Source organism: Ursus americanus, chromosome 2, assembly GCF_024610735.1.
Source record: "Ursus americanus isolate L20-20 chromosome 2, mUrsAme1.1.p, whole genome shotgun sequence".
NCBI classification, from domain to species: Eukaryota; Metazoa; Chordata; class Mammalia; order Carnivora; family Ursidae; genus Ursus; species Ursus americanus.
In genome coordinates this window covers 20,269,513-20,289,851 of record NC_142128.1, presented here as the reverse complement: position 1 = coordinate 20,289,851, position 20,339 = coordinate 20,269,513, and the positions used below count along the sequence as shown (strand labels likewise).

Below are 20,339 nucleotides of genomic sequence, written 5' to 3'. Positions count from 1 at the left end.
AGGATATGCAAAAAATCAGACCTCAGAGAGCCGAATCCTCCATCACAACAACCATACAAAGGCCAATGCGTTTTTCAGCCCAGAAGCACCTCTGGGCTTGAGTGAGAGCCCGCTTCCTCTTAGTTCACTCGGGGTCCCAACAGGCTAGGACATCGTCTGCAGAGGCACAGCCTCAGATGCCAGACGGCAACCGAACAGCATATTTTCTGTAACGGAATCCTGTATTTGGAAAGGGTGAAAACCTTGTTTTCATAGGGTAAACTAGATCAACCTCATACGTGAAAACTATTTCCAGATGATGAGAATTAGAAATCCTTGAAGGACAAGCTGAAACTTTTATGCTCACCAAAATTTTTTTTAAAGGCAATTCTTGGCATTTTATTGAAATCACTCATTTAAAAAGAAGGAAGGGAGTTCCCTTCCAAACCCTCGGGCTTGAGGCCAGGGCTTAAATCTCAGCTCCACCCCTTCCTTCACAGGTGCCATGATGGAAATTCGCTTCACTGCCTTCTCCCTCGGTTTCCCCACCAGAATTCACGAGGCTGCTCTGAGCACTGAATGAGGGGATGCAAGGGAAGCATTGCACACGGTGCTACAAAAGCTCCCAGCAGAGATTCACAAACTCGCCCTCTACAACTCTGCAAACTCCTTAAAACCTGGTCAGCGTGGCCCCCGGAATATCTCACAGACCGTAAATGACTAAGTTCAGCCTCCCATTCATTCGCTCAAACAATATTGACGACGCATCTGCTCTGGGCTGGGCACCTCTCTATGCCCTGGAGATAACGAAGTAGACAGAATACACAGAACAATTCAGATCATGAAACTAGTGTAGGTCATTTCAAGGTTCAGAGAAATGACGTTCATGGACAGAACAGTCACAAGGGAGAGTGTATTGCATGTGGAAGACTGCTCGACAGGTTGGAATGAGGTCCCGGGGCCAGCAAGAAAGCGGGGAGGGGGTCCAAGGGGATGGCCCCCTAAAATGAGGTCTCCAGCATGCATCCGGCCCCCTCCTGACCGCTGCCTCTGACTCTGCCCGGCTCTGTCCTCTGGTCCAAGCCACACTTACTGGATGCTGGGCAGCTTTCTCGTGACAATCACTGCAAAGTCGACCTCAAAAATATTTTCATGGGAGATCTTCATCCTGAGGAAAAATACACAGCAAGTTTGCTAATTCTGTATTCCCGCATACATTTACTGACCATCATCATGTACCGAGTACTAAGCCCCAAACAGCAACGGGCTATTTCAGGGATTTAAATCAGGAACGATATGGTCAGAAAGGTACTTTTCAGGTGACTTTGGTCTCTGTGTGGAGAATGGATAGAGGACAAATGTTAGGAGATTCTCAGAGCCGTCCAGGAAGAAGGTCCAGGGAAGAAGTCACAGGGAGCCTGAACTGGGGGAGCAGCCACTGGCATGGAGGTGGGGAGGCACTGAGAGGCGCTGGGGAAGTAGGAGCTAACAGATTTTCCAAAAAGCAGACTGAGACAGATTAGAGAGGGTCAGGAAACAATTGTGTGTTTGGGGGGGAGGGGTCGGGGCCAGCATGTGCGGGATCAAATAGGATACAACAGCAAACATCACAAAGCATCCCCGTCAGTGAGGGCGAGCACTGTCTTGTGGTACATTTACGTTTTTCTGTGAGAGGCGCCTACGGTGGGTGGGAAAGGGCAGGCGTCTGCAGCCAGGGAATGGGGGTCAGATGCCATCCACCACGTGTCTGCTGTGAGGCGCTGCAAGTCACTAAACTCCCTGGGCCAAGCTTTCCTCGTGTGCACAGTAGAGAAACTGACTGCACCTCACGGGGTTGTGAGGACTCATGAGGAAATAAATATACAAGCCACACGCACAGCAGGACCTGCGCTAGTAAGCGCCAAGGGTGTGCCTTTGATTTACTGACACGGGTACACAGATGTGGGGCCTGGCCTGGGCTGTACATGTATTTTTACTGTGGGCTGCAGTAGAGAAAGTGTGAAAGCCACACACAGAGACACACACACACAAACATACACACTGAGTTAGACAAAGACAGTCATACGCACAGAGATGCAAAGACCCACACACAGCGGCACACAGACAGAAGAGACAGACACAGAAACAGAGATACAAAATACAGACATGTAGACACACAGACCCCTACACACAGACACACAGAGAGGCAGAGACACAAAGACACAAACACAGAGACACAGACACACACACGCAGAGACTCACAGAGAACGACACACACACACACACATAGAGAGACACACTAACGGCCCTGCTCCACCACCTGCCTCCCCAGCCTGGTCACCCCCTGGGCTCCTAGCACATTCCCCCCATCTCTGTCGTGTCCACTCACTCACTCAGCCCTGAGGAGGATTCTCGAACGCATTCTCTCCTCAGCTCACCAACTGCAAGGACACCCCTTTCTGGCCTGTTTCAACCACACACTGCGTGTCTCCTGCAACAGCTCCTCACACCCCTGAGGCCTGGCAAGAAACAAGGCGCTCCACAACCTGCTGACTGTTCGGCATCCCCCCCGCCATGCATGCTTTTAACACCCTCGTGTCCACCTTACTTCTATTCCAGAAATACAGAACCAGTTGGTCAAAGGGGAAAGACAAAGAGAAACACAGATGCCGGTGTCCAGAATCCGGTGGTGGAGTCGCCGGTGCAGGCTGGGCCAAAGGAAAAGCGGGGGTCAGGATGACACCCCTGTTTCTGATGTGAACAACTGTGCAGGGAAGAGCACCGTGTATGTAGACGGTAGTATGTAGTATGTATATTAACTCACCTATGTAGACAGTCAGGAGCGATGGGAAGCAGGGATGGGGGAGGGTCGCTGTCTTAGGGGTTGGCAAGATGGGGTCAGAAATCACAAGCAAGCATTTTCTAGTAGGAGGTGATCCCTATGGGTTAAGTTTCAGGACCATAGGTCCAGCTACCCCCAACCTAGTGGAAAAATCAGAGGGTCTGGTTTGGGGGAGAGGGAGGGTGACAGAGGGACACAGCAGGAGAGAGTAAAGGACCGCTTCGTGATGTATCAGAAAAGACAGGCTCACCCATCTCAACCATTCACTCTCAGAGCTGTCACACATGCCTGCCCGTCTGCAGAGCGCGGCGATGGACGAGCTAGCTGAGGCTACTGGGAGGAAAGGCTTAGGGCAGACGAGAACTAACTTCTGCTAGGAAACTCCACAGCACCCTTCCAGAACATTACTCCCACGACAGGAAAGGGTAAGGAGAGTCTAAAATTCCCAAAGACAATGAGAACAATTAAAAGCAGATGAAGGACAGCATACACTCCCACATCTTCTGTAGGACTTCTTACTTTAGTATAAAGAGCTTCCCCTTGGGGCGCCTGGCTGGCTCAGTCGGGTGAGCGGCCGACGATGATTTCAGTTCAGGCCACGATCTCAGGGTCCTGGGATCCAGCGCAGCATTGGGCTCTGTGCTTAGAGGGGAGTCTGCTTAAGATTCTTCCTCTGCCTCTGCCCCTCCCCCCCCAATAAAAGTCAAATCTTTAAAAAAAAAAAAAAAAAAGAACTCCCCATGCATCAGCTTCTTGACCCTCAGAAGAACTGACTAAGGGGTCACTGGGGAGGGAAAGCTACCAAAAGGCACACCTCGAGCCTCTAAGGAACAGACAGCTTCTTTCTGGGCTTTCGAAAAGGAGCAAAATGGCTGCAGCACATGTTTCCACTTTCGACTCTGGGATTCCCTGAGCCCGTCTGACACGCCACTCACTGAAAGCTGGCGAGTCACAGGAGGCAAGAAAGACACCGAAGACAGGACCGGCTCCTGGATGGCAGCTGGGGACAGCCGTGAGGAAGCACAGCCCTTGGACTGGAAGGGATCCCGCAGGGCCAACCGCAGCACGGGCTGCCCGAGGTGAGACCCACCCTCTGCGTCCTTGATCCTTGGGTTGTGTGAAAACAGAAGTCGGGAGACACCGATCAGCTGAGGTCCCTTAAAGGGGTTCACTGCCCCTTTATTCTGTTTCTGTGATGGTACTGGCTTTCCTGGGCCCTCCTGGTGCCCGCTGCCCGAAGTGGGGAGCCTTCAACTGCCCAAAGTCTTGGGCCCCTGAGGTCATACAGAACGAGCTCCCACGATGGCGGCAGCAAAAAGCCTGTGACCCGCTGCCTCTGCTGGTGCAGCTGGGGGAACATCCCGGGGGAAGGTGCATGAGACAACGAGACTGGCAGCCAAGATTTTCCCTGCCCCGTTCTACAAGCACATACCTCTCAATACAGGGATTAGCAAATTTACTGTAAATGGCCAGAAAGTATTTTAGTCTTTGCAGGCCAGACAGCCTCTCTTGGAACTACTCAACTCCGCTGTCATGCTGGTAAAGCAGCCATAGGGAAGATGCAGCTAAATGGGAGTGGCTGTGTTGCAATAAAACTTTATTTACGACGATACCTGAGTGGGCTAAATTTGGCCCGACAGGCCCAGGCTCCAAGAAGCAAAGAAGCATTGTTTATTTTTTATTATTTAAGAAACATATATATTTAAAAAAACCCTTTGGACCAATATAATTATCAAACAAAACAAAACACCGCCACAATATCTTACTGACCCTGTGCTCTTCGCCTTCCTCACTCCTGAGAGAGAACCTTTTTCTTGGAAGGGGTACCTAAGTCTCAATGTACCTTGTTCCCAGGAATAAAAATGTCAGATTTGTTCATTATTAACCCATGTACGTGACAGCGGGGAGAATCCAAATGTCGGGACCAAGTCGAAACGGTGTCGGGCCAAGAGGAGGCATTTCTCCAATGCCTTCCACTCACACTGCACACATTCTGCCACTGCCTTCTGCTCCCGTTCCTTCCACCACACCATGGTCACTGAGGTACAGACGCACCACAGCCCAACAGACCGCAGAGACCCCCCTGAACAAGCACAGGCTCTGTGTAGAGAACAGGGAAGGAACCTGGATTTGGAGGAGCTGCAGCCCATTTGGTCCCAGTTCTGCCACTAACCAGATTCGTCTCCTTTCCTGTGAGTGAGCGTAGTTACACCTGTTCTTGCTCCCTAACAGAGCAGGTGAGGGACCAAATCAGGTAATAGCTGCAAAACGCCTTTGTGTCATCGCACAATCACCCAGCCGTGTGCACCTCCAGCCTGTACCAAAGACACTAGCAGGATGACAATAAAATCTTCGTTATTGCCAATATGGCAGATGCAGGGGCTCTGGCTCTCATAATTCCACGGGCAGGGTTCTTCCACCCATGCAGAAGAAATGTCTACTAGGATTTTTATCCTAAGCCCTGTTTGTAACAGCAAAGGATGAGATGAAAGGCACCCATCCTTCACCAGGGCTCTGGGGACACTAAGTATGTGGCTGACGGGGGCAGCAGGTGCAAGCATCTGGGGACAGGGGCGCGAGACAGACCGTCACTGCATTCCCTCTGAATATATTTTAACATTTCTGAACCAGGCGGGCACCTTCACAGGTGAAACAATTTGGGAAAGAAGAGGCAGAATTTTCATTTACCTTTAATCTCCAGAGGTGGTATCCGTCCCAGTCCCAAGATTTAGAATTTGACAATGACATTCTGTCTTCCGTAGAAATGCCTTTAAAAGCGGACTGACGCCATGGACGTGAGCGAAATATCCTGAGAGAGAGACAGAGACAAGCTATTGCTCAGTGAGGTGGGATATCATCCCTGCAGAGCACACGCCAGGAGAAAAGCAAATCAGGACACTTCTGCTCTTCCTCCGGGTCAGCGGGTTATTGTGGACTTCATGGGAGAAAGAGTGACTTTCACATTCTCTTCCTTTTTTAAATTTAATTTAAAGCTGCTACAAGCAAAGTAAGTACAATCTATTTAATGATTTAATGGAATTAACGATCTTACAAATAAATTGCCCCTTGGGGCACCCGGGTGGCTGTTGGTTAAGCGTCTGCCTTTGGCTCAGGTCAGGATCTCAGGGTCCTGGGATCAAGCCCTGCATCGGGCTCCCTGCTCAGCTGGGAGCCTGCTTCTCCCTCTGCCTCTGCCCCTCCTGCTCATGGTCTCTCTTTCCAATAAAGAAATAAAATCTTTAAAAATTAAAATAAAATGTCCCATTATTTTACATGGGAAAGACAAGTGTTTTACATCAAAATGTCAGATCTAAATGTTCCTTTTGGAAACGCGCTTTTTCATAGCTAGGTGAAAGCTACTCAGGACTCGGCTCAAACTCAGAATTGCGAGATCATGACAAAAATAATATTTTGTGGTCAGGAAATGGGGCAGATAAATGTCAAAACAAACAAAAAAAGTATTTCTTACCGTGTTCCCTTCATCTCCATTCTCTGTGGGTAAGAGCCTCTATGTTTATAAAAAGGCCTCACAGAGCATCGGTGGGAGGGGAAGCCAGGAGTAAACGTTGCCCAATAAACGGACTTGTTTAGCTCCGGAGTGGGGAGCTGGAGCAAAGGGGATGGGAAATAAAAGAGGGGGAAAAGGAAGATAAAATCTGTGTTCTAAAGCCTTGCGCTTAACTATTTTAAGAACAAAATTGGAGTAGCATTTAGAAACTTACTGCAGTCCTATTGATTCTGCTACTACACAATTTGAGCTTGTATTTTACGTGTCTCTGGCTTTTTATTTTTCGAGGAAATCAGTTTTATTGTATGTTATAGAGTATCATCCACAACAGGCTGATTATTGGGAAAAAACTTTAAAAATGCTCACCACACGCTGTTTGGGAAGCACTCTCCTAGTGGGCCCCAGTCTGGAGATGCCAGCCCAGGCAGAGGAAGAGGCAGGCTGGCTGACATGCTGCCTCGGGCACCCAGCTCCCAAGGCCCCGAGGTGAGTCCCTGCCTCTGCAGCAGTGGTATAGAAAGCTTCCTCAGGAGCCCAGGAGGGAGGCTTCAGGCCTCTGAGCCAGGCCTGGCCCCATCTTCCTAATGCCTGGGTTCATCCTGAGCTCCAAGTAAGCTCCACGTCCTTTTTCTCAGGGACCACCACGTTAAACGTTCTTTGCATTTCTTATAGAATCTACCCATAGGCTCCATCTTTAGGGCCAGGATTCCTGGCACACACAAGGACTGTGGTCACTTGGTTAATTTCTCAGTCTGGCTGAGACTGAGTCACCCTCCCACCTCAAATCCTTTCTCTGCCTTGATAGAAAGGACTTGCAGAGCCTAACAGTGTTATTACTGCTTTAATAAAGCCAAAAAAGTAATTCCTTACTTGAACAGACAATTCACAGTGAAAGATCATATAAATGGCTCTTAAACATACAAAAATGATTTTCAACTTCACCCCCAAAATCAGAGGATTATAAAACAAAATTACTGTAAGATAACATTTTCCCATATCAGATTAACCACAATGAAAAGGTTCATAATACACTGTGTTCATGAGGATGTTGGGATAGGAGCACATTCATATGCCTGGAGAGAGTGAACACTGGAACTCTCTCTTTTTAAGAATGAATTCCTAAAACCTCAGGCCTCTGGGCTGATGAGGGGACGTTGGGAGGGAGGGGGTCACTTGCCTCTGTTAATTTCAGAGGACCTCCTCTCCTTAGACACTCTTACAAAATGCTGGATGTAAGGGTCATACCAGTAGCCAAGGCTTACTGCAAACCTGGAACAGAGGAAAGGAGGCAGGTGAATAGAGGTCATTAGGTTCTGGCCCAGTTCTCAGGACCCAGGTCGAGGAGGAAAATCATCTACCTCAAAAGGCCAACAGAGGCACGTTTGGTGCTCCCTTACCAATGTCAACAGACTCGGCCATCCCTCTTGGTGCTCACATACACGGCCCCTCAACCTCCCCACAGTGGCCATTTCTTTCCTCTCTTTACTCATGCGGCTAACTCTTTTTCCAGGACCCTAGAAAGCACATAACCTCACCTCATACCTCACCTAGAAGACCTGCCACCACCTATTCCCTCAGCAAACTCACTGGCCAGAGCCAATCAGACAACTCTGCTCAACCAGAAGTTCTGTGTCCATAGGAAAGGAGATCCAGGATTGTTTTGTGAAACTTGCGAATGACTACCTAAGTATTTCCCCCGGCTCTGTATTAGGTACCAGTCCTTCCACATCCCTTAAGCAGGTCATAGTGGGAAAACCAGGAACAAATAAACACAACTGCTACAACCTAGAAAATGCTAGAGTAGCCTGTACTCTCTGGTCTATACAACCGGAAAATGCTATAGTAGCCTAAACTCTCCCTGGTCTACACTACAAGGAAGCAAAGTTTTGGTGTTCTAAGCCGGGGAGCTGAAGTCCAAATATCCCTGAAGGTCTTCTGTCAAACCTGAGTGGAACTAGCCTTAGGACAACAAGACGTAGGGGAAGGAGCCTGGAACGCTAAGGCCATGCCAAGTCACTGTGGGCCTGGAGTCTGCTCTGCCCCTCATCAGTTATCTTGTGAATTAATATATATGTTTACCATTTATTTATTTTTTAAGGTTTTATTTATTTATTTGAGAGAGAGAGAGAGAGAGAGAGAATAACTGAGAGAACACAAACAGGGGAAGTAGCAGAGGGAGAGGGAGAAGCAGACTTCCCACTGAGCAGGGACCCTGATGGGGGGCTCGATCTCAGGACCCTGAGATCATGACCTGAGCCCAAGGTAGCCGCTTAACTGACTGAGCCACCCATGCACCCCTGTGTTTAACATTTCAACCAAATGGAGGTGTACCTGGGTGGCTCCGTCAATTCAGTGGCTACCTTGGGTTTAGGCTCACATTATGATCTCAGGGTCCTGGGATTGAGCCCCGTGTCGGACTCTGTGCTCAGCAGGGAGTCTGCTTCAGGATTCTCCCTCCCTTTGCCCATCCCCCTGCTCACTCTCTAAAATAAATAAATATTTTTTAAAAAGTAATACATGGAGGGAGGCAAGATGATGGAACAGCAGGGGACCTCAATTCATCTGGTCCCTGTAATTTAGCTAGATAACTATTACGTCTTTCTGGACACGTATGAATTCAATCTGAGATGTACAGAAAGAATTGCTGGAATTCTACAAAGAGAAATGTGACCACTTTTTGCAAAGTAGAAGGTGCGGAGAAATGAATCTGTGGGGATATATGGGAAGATCATCTGCAGGGAGAGGGAGCCTGTGTGAGCTGTCCACAGGAAAGTGACATAACCCCAGAGTGCAAAATCAGACCTTTAGAAATCTGCTCCAAGTGAGAGACGTCCCTGCCTGAAAGGTGCTCAGGTGGCGAGGTGGGGCAGAATCCCAGGTGGGGCAGTGTGGTCTCAGGATCCCTAGGGTCACAGGAAAAACAGGGGTACCTGAGCCAGCAGAGTTCCCAGGCACTGGAGCCGGGAAATCTGTTAGGGTCAGGGAGCAGAGGAGGGGGATTGCCATAAACCTCAAACCGCGGCTTGGTCAGGCAACAGCTATCATGTGGGGGCCCTGCAAAGGACAGAAAAGCCGCGACCCTCCGCCTTCTCCTGGGAGGATCAGTGCAGGCATGCACTGCAGGAGACTGCAGAGTTTGGTATACACAAAAGTGAAGACCCCTTATCCCTGAGGGTTTACTGAAGAGAGGGAACCATGATCTTTCAGCACAGGGACTGGAGATCAGGGCATGACCACTTTTGTTTTCATCCTCTAAAGAGGCCCAGAAAGCCTTCAGGGAACAAAAGCCATACAGACCAACTAGAGGCAGTTTACACTGAGCCTGGCCCCCTGGAAATGGAGGGTACAACTCCCCCCAGGCAAAGACACCTGAGAATCAGCACAGCGGGCCCCTCCCCCAGAAAACCATGTGGAAAAACAGGTGAACACCAAGTTTAGAAGCAAGCACTAGGGGAAAACAGTAAATAAAATTCAAAGGTTTTCTCGTGATTTGTTGATCTTTCAGTTTAAAATTTTCCTTTTCTTTTTTCCTTTTCAACTAGTTTCTTATATTATCAACTTTTTGCTTTTAAGTCTTTTTTTAACTTTCATTTTTTTACATTTACATTAGATATATTCTTCATTTTTGGCTTCTTTTCACTTTATTCAATTTTATGTTTCTGTATATGTATATATACATACACACACACATTGGTGATTTTACATTATTGGGATTTAGTGTCTTTTAACAAACAGACTAAAATATACCCAAGACCAAGTGGATCACCTGTTTTGAACACCTGGGAGATTATATTCTCTCTTCTCCCCTACCCTTTTTTTTTTTTTCTTTTTTGGTTTCTGACCTCTTTGGATTTGTCTAGTGTGGATTTTGCTTGGGTCGTGGTTAATATTTTTGATTTTGCTCTCCTGTTCATCCATTCTTCTGTGAGCAAAATAACTAGAAGGAGGAATTCACAACAAAAGAAAGAACCAGAGGCAATACTCTCTGCCACAGATCTAATTGATATGGATATAAGTAAAATATCAGAGCTGGAATTCCGGATAACTATTATAAAGTTATTAGCTGGGCTTGAAAAAAGCATAAAAGAGAGTAGAGAATATTCATGCAGAAATAAAATCTAATCGGGCTGAAATTTAAAATGCTTTAACTGAGATGCAGTCTAAATTGGATGCTCTAACACCTAGGGTAAGTGAGGCAGAAGAGAGAGTAAGTGACATAGAAGACAAGTTGATGGAAAGGAAGGAAGCCGAGGGAAAGAGAGAAAAACAATTAATGGACCATGAAGGGAGGCTTCAAGAAATCAGCAATACCATAATGCAAAACAATAGAATTACTGGGGTCCCCGAGAACAAAGAAAGAGAGAGAGGGGAGACAGAAGGTATATTTGAGCAAATCATAGCTGAGCATTTCCCTATCCCAGGATGGATACAGGCATACAAGTCCAAGATATAGAGAGGACCCCCCTCAAAATCAATAAAAAGAGATCAACACTCCAACATACAAGAGCGAAGCTTGCGGATTTCAGACATAAAGAGAAAATCCTGAAAGCATCTCGAGACAAGAGGTTCCTAACCTAAAGGGGTAGCAACACTAGGCTGGCAGCAGACCTATCCACAGAGCCCTGGGAAGCCAGAAAGGGCTGGCATGATATATTCAGGGTACTAAATGAGAAAAACATACAGCCAAGAATACTTTATCCAGCAAGGCTGTCATTCAGAATGGAAGGAGGAATAAAGGGCTTCCTGGACAAACAGAAACTGAAAGAACACATGACCACTAAACCAGCCCTGCAAGAAATATTAAAAGGGATCCTCTAAGCGAAGACTGAGCCCAAAAGTAATGTAAACCAGAAAGAAACAGAAACGATCTACAGAAACTGGGACTCTACAGGTACTACAAAGGCACTAAATTCATATCTCTCAATAGTTACTCTGAATGTAAATGGGCTAAATGCTCCAATCAAAAGACACAGGGTATCAGATTGGATAAAAAAGCAAGACCCATTCATATGCTATCTACAAGAGACTCCGACACCTCCAGATTGAAAGTGAGGAGGGTACAGATCCATTTATGATGCTAATGGACTTCAAAAGAAAGCTGGGTAGCAATCCTCACATCAGACAAATTAGATTTTAAACCAAAGACTATAGTAAGGCAGGAAGAGGGATGTTATATCATACTTAAAGGGTCCACCCAATAAGAAGATCTAACAATTATAAATATTTATGCTCCTAACATATGCGCAGCCAATTATATAAGTCAATTGAAAACCAAATTAAAGAAACACATTGATGATAATACAATAATCATAGGGGACTTCAACACCCCACTCACAGCAATGGACAGATCATCTAAGCAGATGATCAACAAGGAAACAAGGGCTCTGAATGACACGCTGTACCAGATGGACTTCATGGATATATACAGAGCATTCCATCCTAAAGCAAAAGAACACACATTCTTCTCCAGTGCACATGGAACATTCTCGAAAACAGATCACACTGGGTCACAAATCAGGTCCCAACCAATACCAAAAGACTGGGATTATTCCCTGCATATTTTCAGACCACAATGCTTTGAAACTGGAACTCAAGCACAAGAGGAAATTTAGAAGGAACACCAACACTCAGAAGCTAACGAGCATCCTACTAAAGAATGAATGGGTCAACCAGGAAATTAAAGAAGAATTTAAAAAAATTCCAGGCAACTGGGTGACTCAGTCGTTAACTGTCTGCCTTCGGCTCAGGGCATGATTCCAGGGTCCTGGGATCAAGCCCCACATTGGGCTCCCTGCTTCTCTGAGAGTCTGCTTCTTCCTCTCCCACTCCCCCTGCGTGTGTTCCCTCTCTCGCTGGCTGTCTCTCTCTCTGTCAAATAAATCAATAAAATCTTAAAAAAAAAAGAATTAAAAAAATTCTTACCGAATACAAATGAAAACGCAGCTACTCAAAACCTTTGAGATACAGCAAAAGCAGTCCTAAGAGGAAAGTACATAGCAATACAAGCCTTTCTCAAAAAAAAATTAGAAAAGTATCAAATACACAAGCTAACCTTACACCTAAAGAAGCTAGAGAAAGGACAGCAAATAAAGCCTAGACCAAGCAGGAGAATGGACATTATAAAAAGCAGAGCACAAATCAATGAAATCGAAACCAGAAGAACAGTAGAACAGATCAATGAACCTAGAGCTGGTTCTTTGAAATTATTAATAAGACTGATGAACCTCTAGCCAGACTTATCCAAAAGAAAGGGGAAAGGACCCAAAATAATAATATCATGAATGAAAGAGGACAGATCACAACCAACACCAAGGAAATACAAACAATCTTAAGAACATATTATGAGCAGCTATATGACAACAAATGAGGCAATCTGGAAGAAACGGATGCGTTCCTGGAAACTTACAAACTACCAAAACTAAATCAGGAAGAAACAGAAAATCTGAACAGACCCATAACCAGCAAGGCAATAGAAGCAGTGATCGAAATCTCCCAACACACAAGAGTCCAGGGCCAGATGGTTTCCCAAGGGAATTCTACCAAACATTTAAAGAAAAACTCATACCTATTCTTCTGAGGCTGTTTCAAAAAATAGAAATGGAAGGGAAACTTCCAAACTTGTTCTATAAGGCCAGCATTACCTTGATCCCAAAACCAGACAAAGACCCCATGGGTTTAAAAATTCTCACCAACATACTATCCCGTAGGATACAACAGTACGTTAAAAGAAGGATTCACCATGACCAAGTGGGATTTAGTCCTGTGCTGCAAGGGTGGCTCAACATTCCCAAATCAAATCAACATGATACATCACATTAATAAAAGAAAGGACAAGATGCATACGGTCCTCTCAACTGATGCAGAAAAAGCACTGGACAAAATCATTCATCCTTTCTTGATTAAAATTCTCCACAGTGTTGGGGTAGAGGGAACATACCTCAGTAACATAAAAGACAGCTACGAAAAGCCCACAGCGAGTATCACTCTCCATGGGGAAAAACTGAGAGCTTTTCCCCTAAGGTCAGGAACACGACAGGGATGCCCACTCTCACCACAGTTGTTCAAATAGAAGTCCTAGCCTCAGCAATCAGACAACAAAAAGAAATAAAAGGCCTCCAAATGGGCAAAGAAGTCAAACAATCACTCTTTGCAGATGACACAATACTTTATGTGGAAAACCCAAATGACTCCACCCCAAAATAGTTAGGACTCATACAAGAATTCAGCAATACGGCAGGATATAAAATCACCGCACAGAAATCAGTTGCATTTCTATACACTAACAATGAGACAGAAGAAAGAGAAATGAAGGAATCGATCCCATTTACAATTGCACCAAAACCCATAAGATACCTAAGAATATACCTAACCAGAGAGGTCAAGGATCTGTACTCCAAAATCTACAGAACACTTATGAAAGAAATTGAGGAAGACACAAAGAAACGGAAAAATGTTCCATGCTCATGGATTGGAAGAATATTGTTGAAATGTCTATGCTACACAGAGTAATCTATACATTCAATGCAATCCCTATGAAAAAACCATCAACTTTTTCACAAAGCTGTAACAAATAATCCTAAGATTTGTATGGAACCAGAAAAGACCCCAAAGAGCCAGAGGAATGTTGAAAAAGAAAACCAAAGCTGGGGGCATCACAATGTCAGACTTCAAGCTCCATTACAAAGCTGTGATCATCAAGACAGCATGCTACTGGCACAAAAACAGACACATGGATCAATGGAACAGAACAGAGAACACAGACATGGACCCTCAACTCTATGGTCAACTGATCCTCGACAAAGCAGGAAAGAAATCCAATGGAAAAAGGAGAGCCTCTTCAATAAATGGTGCTGGGAAAATTGGACAGCTACATGAAAAAGAATGAAACTTGACCACTCTCTCACACCATACACAAAGATAAACTCAAAATGGATGAAAGACCTTAATGTGAGACAGGAATCCCACAAAATCCTAGAGAACATAGGCAGCAAGCTCTTCCACCTCAGCCGCAGCAACTTCTTGCTAGACACATCTCCAAAGGCAAGGCAAGCAAAAGCAAAAATGAACTATTGGGACTTCATCAAGATAAAAAGCTTCCACACAGCAAAGGAATCAGTCAACAAAACTAAAAGGCAACCCACAGAACGGGAAAAGATATTTGCAAATGTCTTATCAGATAAAGGGCTAGTATCTAAGATCTATAAAGAACTTATCAAACTCAAAACTCAAAATATAATCCAGAAACGGGCAGAAGACATGTACAGATATTTCTCCAAAGAAGACACACAAATGACCAACAGACACATGAAAACCTGCTCCATATCATTTGGCATCAGGGAAATACAAATCAAAACCACAATGAGATAAAACTTCATACCAGTAAGAATGGTTTAAATTCACAAGACAGGAAACAAATGTTGGCAAGGATGAGGATAAAGGTGAACACTTTTACACTGTTGGTGGGAAGGCAAACTGGTGCAGCCACTCTGGAAAACAGTATGGAGGTTCCTCAAGAAGTTAAAGATAGAGCTACCTTGGGATGCCTGGGTGGCTCAGTCAGTTGAGCATCTGCCTTTGGCTCGGGTCACGATCCCAGACTCCTGGGATCACGTCCCGCGTCGGGCTCCTTGCTCAGCGGGGAGCCACCTTCTCCCTCTGCCTCCCATTCCCCCTGCTTGTGCTCTCTCTCTCTGACAAATAAATAAAATCTTAAAAAAAAAAAAAAGAGCTACCCTACAACCCATCAATTGTACTACTAGGTATTTACCCCAAAGATACAAATGTAGTGACCCGAAGGGGCACGTGCACCCCAATGTTCACATCAGCAATGTCCACAACAGCCAAACTGTGGAAAGAGCCAAGATGGCCATCGATAGATGAATGGAAAAAGATGTGGTATATAGTTATACAATGGAATATTACCCAGCCAACAGAAAGGATGAAAATTTACCATTTACATCCACGTGGATAGAACTGGAGGGTATTATGCTGAGCAAAGTACACTAACCAGTCAGTAAGACAAAGTCAATTATCATATGGTTTCACTCATATGTGGAATATAAGAAACAGGCCAGAGGACCTAGGGGAAGGGAGGGAAAACAGACTGGGAAGTCATCAGAGATGGAGAAAAACCATAGGAGACTCTTAACTCTAGCAAACAAACTGAGGGTTGCCGGAGGGGAGGTGGGTGTGGGGGTGGCGTAATTCGGTGATGGGCATTAAGGAGGGCACGTGATGTGATGAGCACTGGGTGTTACACAAAACTGACAAACTACTGAACACTACATCTGAATCTATGGATGTACTGTAAGTTGGCTAATTGAATTTACATTTTTAAAAAAGTAATAAATAAACCAAATGGAGTTGGTTTTCTGTTATTTACACCCTGAAACATCCTAAATGATATCCTGAGCGCATCAGCTCATTTCCACTTGCTTGAGGAGTAAGCTGAAAGGGGTAGGGTGTGGGTGTGGGTGTGTGTGTGTATGATGTCACCCAGCTGGGTTCTGAGCTCCCAGAAGCAGATAGATATTCTATTTTCTCTTTATATCCACTGACAAGGCTTACTGCTCTCTTGACTACAGTCGGTGCAAATCCTGTACAAACATGTCCCCCCCAGTCTCCCACGTCCATGTTCCCACATCCACAGACACCCATAAGGAAGCACATACCTTCGGCTACTCAAGGCAGCAACTCAACACAGAAACACACAAACTACGCACTAAGGGACACAATTACCTGCAAGCCCAGATTGTCAAGGAAAGCTGACCTATAGAGTTTTACAAGGGTGAACAGGCTCAGTTGTCTAAAATGGTGCTTTTCAAACAATGAATTGTGACCCATCCATGTCATAAAATCAATGTAATAGTTTGCAAATCACCGTCTTAGAAAATACAGTCAACTAGAATAAACTAGAAAAAATCAGTATGGACTACATACTGTAAGAGTTAAAGACTGTTTCAGGAAGCTTTGGTCGAAGTATGTGTTCTGGGTATAAGTGTCATGAAAAATCTGTTCTCCAAACAAACAAAACAAAACAAACTCTTCAAGAAAGAAAGCAAACTGATGGTTGCCAGAAGTAAGGGGGGGGCGAAATTGGTGAAGGGGATTAAGAGTTACAATCTTCCACTTATATAAATAACTCACAAAGATGAAAAGTACAATGTCTGGAATATGGTCAAATAAAATTGTAACAATGCCCTACTGTGTGACATATAGTGACTATACTTAATCGTGGTGAGCGCTGAGTAATGTATACAGACTTGTCAAATCACTATGCTGCACACCTGAAACTGATATAACATTGTATAGATCGATTACTTCAATAATTAAAACAGAGACAATTGCTCTCTGTTGGTGGTTTGAGGAGCACTGTCCTCAGAGGCATCATCTAGTGCCATCTAGTGGTAAAAGCCACATCTGCAGTTGAAGCAAGAACCACAGACCAGTGATGAGAACAGTCCTCAAACATGGATGTCTGGTTGGAAGGAACATTCCAAATGACTGGCCAACCCTGACATCCGGTGCCAGAACCCTTCAACAACACCAAGCCACTCCCTGAGCACGCCCCACAAAGAAGGCACTCGCTCCACCACTCAGTGGCTCTACCTGCTGAAAAGCTGACCAAGCTGCCTTCCTCTAGGAGCTCCTCCCTGTACTTCCTACTGCCCTCTCCTGGATGACAAGGAGCAGCTTCTGCATTCGCCCTCAGTTTAACACTATGGATCCAGTTCAAGCAATACCTGTCCAGTGTCTGCTAAGTGCCAGGCATTGGGGATACCGTGGGGAGCCCGGGAAGAGCAGACACAGAGAGACATAAGAGCTTATGCCAGATGAAGGACAACTGCATGGGGGATGGAAGGACCTGCACTAGAGAAGGTAAAAGGGAGGCCTCCCTGAAAAGGGAAGGCCACGTGGAGCCCCACAGAATCAGAGAGAGCTGTGCAAAAGGCATTCCAGACAGGACACACAACAGATAGAAATGCTCTGGGGCAGGAAGCGCCTTGGAATGTTCCAGTAGCAGAAGGCAGGCAGGGAGGCTGAAGAACAGCAGAGAAACAGGAGAAACATCAGAGATTTCTGGGGTGTATGGGTGTGTATGTGTATGTGTGTGTTTTAACTTCTCTTTGTTTTAAAATGTTTCTACACTAACCATATGCCGTATTTCATTCTAAGACACCATCAATTGTAAGACAGAAAAAAGAAGAAACACTGCCAGTTAGTCAGTGTTTTTCTTATTGCTTAGAATTCTAATTTTGTGTTTATGAAAAAGCCCTTTTAGACTTATTTGAACAGAATGAAAGGAAAAAGATGAGTGACATGGGTTGGTTAGGTCTTCCCTTTCAGGATATCTGGGAGTTTCCACACAGCATTGACCTTCGTGCAGCCAAGCACACTGGCGAGGCTGCGCTTCTGAAGAGATCGCCATCATCGGCTCTGAGATTTCTTTCCAAGCTCCTGACCCTCCAGGTGTAGGCTGTGTTACTGAGTCTTTCTTGGTCTGATCAGAAGGTATCGATGGATGGTTCTCGAACAGCAATTAGAATTTGTGCCCCTTCTTCAAATGGCCCCTAGATGGTACGTGGACTGAAGCAGCCAGGGGCTGTGAGTGCAGCCGTCCAACCACTCCACGAGGAAGACTGAGCACGTCCATGTGCACACATAATGACAACTCTAACACGATGCTCCAGTGACTGCAGGACACACCAGGAAGAAATCAGGGGCGCCTGGGTGGCACAGTCTGTTGGGCAGCCGACCCCTGGTTGTGGCTCAGATTGTGATCTCAGACTCTTGAGATTGAGGCCCATGTCTGGCTCTGCAATGGGCGTGGAGCCTGCTTGGGATCTTTCTCTCTCCCCTGCCCTCCCCACCACTGCTCACATGTGTTCTCTCTCTCTCTCTCTCTCTCTCTCTCTCTCTCTCAAAAAGTTAAATAAATAAATAGATATTGAAATAAAATGCCAAGAATGAAAAATCTCAGATTTAGAAAGACCTTTTAACAGTGTTCATTCAATCCACGATTGCCCTGAAATTTTCATGACACTCACCATGCACCTGCTCCATTTAATATTCCTTTATTTTACATTTTTTAAATATTTTATTTATTTATTTGAGAGACTGAGAACAAGCAAGAACGACAGCACAAGCAGGGGGAGTGGCAGAGGGAGAGGAAAAGGGAGAAGCGTGCGGGGAACCCGACATGCAGCTCAATCCCAGGACCCCGAGATCATGACCCAAGCCAAAGGCAGATGCTCAACCCACTGAGCCACACAGGGGCCCCTCAACAGTCCTTTAGATCAACTCACTTTTTTTAGCACCCAGCTCTGACGTGCTACCTAATATTTTCTTCTAACACACCCTGTAATCAATACCTTTGAAAATGTAACACATCTACCTGGGTGCCACCTAAAGTCATCTCACATTCCGTCCGTGGGAAACGTGGATCTGGTCCAGCCACCTGTTCATTCAAAAAGCACTGACTGACTTTGCCCTATTGGCAGGAGTGTCACCTGCAACAGTGGGAACTTGCCAGGAGAGGTGTGACATGCCCTCCAGCGGGCAGTTCTTCATCTGAGGGAATGGGAAGGCGCCCTCCCTGCTCTCCCAGCCAGTGAGGGTCGAGGCTGGGGCTGCTTCATTTCACTTCTAATCAACACCGCTGAGTGCTGACTCCAGTGCCAGGCATTACTCCGCATGCTGGACAAACAGGAACACGTACAACCCTCGGAAGCAGCCTATGTGGAAGGCACCGCTTTACAGACAGAGGTCAAGGCTGTTTCCTCAAGCTGTGCAACCTTGCAGGAAACTTCATTCTATTGCTTTTCAAACCTACTTACCCACTTGGACTGCCATCCCTCCCCCAACACTTCAGTTGCGCAAACGGTGTCTGTGTGGATGTGTGTGTGTATTTATATGCAGGGTACGTACATATATACGTACCTACAATGTATATTTATGCAATTGCAAAAATCAATCCGATACTCTTAGCATCGGTTTTCAAGTTTGGAATGTTAACTGCAGGCTGCATACTGGCCTGTAAGATATTGCTCTACCTCTCATTTTTATCGTTGTTCTTTTGCATGGACTAGTCTCAGTTTTTGGTTTCTATTTCTTGTTGTTTTCGTTCTTGGTTATAAATGGAAGGCAGGAAGCAAAGTCTTAAGGGCAATAAACTTTGTACCTACACAGACTTTGAGTCTGTTTTCCTTCTTGTGAGCGCCATTGCTTTCCTCAGCGGATCCACAAGGCCTAAAGTGTTAATCACCTAAGGAAAATACAAAACAAAAGGAAAGAGTTTTGTCAGAGTTTATCACTGACTCAATCTCTTCATAATTAATTGGCCTGTTTAAAACATCCGGTGGAAAAAAGACAGTCTCTTCAACAAATGGCACTGGGAAAACTGGACAGCTACATGCAAAAGAATGAAACTTGACCACTCTCTCACACCATGCACAAAAATAAACTCCAAATGGATGAAAGACCTCGATGTGAGACAGGAATCCATCAAAATCCTAGAGGAGAACATAGGCAGCAACCTCTACGACATCGGCCAAAGCAACCTTTTTCATGACACACCTCGGAAGACAAGAGAAACAAAAGATGAAATGAACTTGTGGGGCTTCATCAAGATAAAAAGCTTCTGCACAGCCAAGGAAACAGTCAAAAAAACTAAGAGGCAGCCCACGGAATGGGAGAATATATTTGCAAATGACGCTACAGATAAAAGACTGGTATCCAAGATCTATAAAGAACTTCTCAAACTCAATACGCGAGAAACAAATAAACAAATCACAAAATGGGCAGAAGATATGAACAGACACTTTTCCAATGATGACATACAAATGGCTAACAGACACATGAAAAAATGTTCAAAATCATTAGCCATCAGGGAAATTCAAATCAAAACCACACTAAGATACCACCTTATGCCAGTTAGAATAGCAAAAATTGACAAGGCAAGAAACAACAATTGTTGGAGAGGATGTGGAGAAAGGGGATCCCTCCTACATTGTTGGTGGGAATGCAAGTTGG

The 20,339-nt window shown here is 45.4% G+C and overlaps 1 pseudogene across 2 annotated transcripts in view; it reads right to left on the bottom strand.

Moving 5' to 3' along the window:
* The window catches only part of LOC148110499 (thyroid receptor-interacting protein 11 pseudogene), a 157,759-nt pseudogene that overhangs the window by 119,656 nt on the left and 17,764 nt on the right, over positions 1-20,339 (bottom strand). The window contains exons 2-4 of one of the 2 annotated variants that reach the window (XR_015727424.1): positions 6,270-7,577; positions 5,489-5,609; positions 3-1,147 (exon numbers count right to left, since the gene is read on the bottom strand). The product of XR_015727424.1 is annotated as a thyroid receptor-interacting protein 11 pseudogene, transcript variant X2 (transcript). Of the gene's footprint in view, positions 1-2; positions 1,148-5,488; positions 5,610-6,269; positions 7,578-20,339 lie in introns of those variants that run through there. The other variant, XR_015727425.1, reaches the window with a different exon arrangement.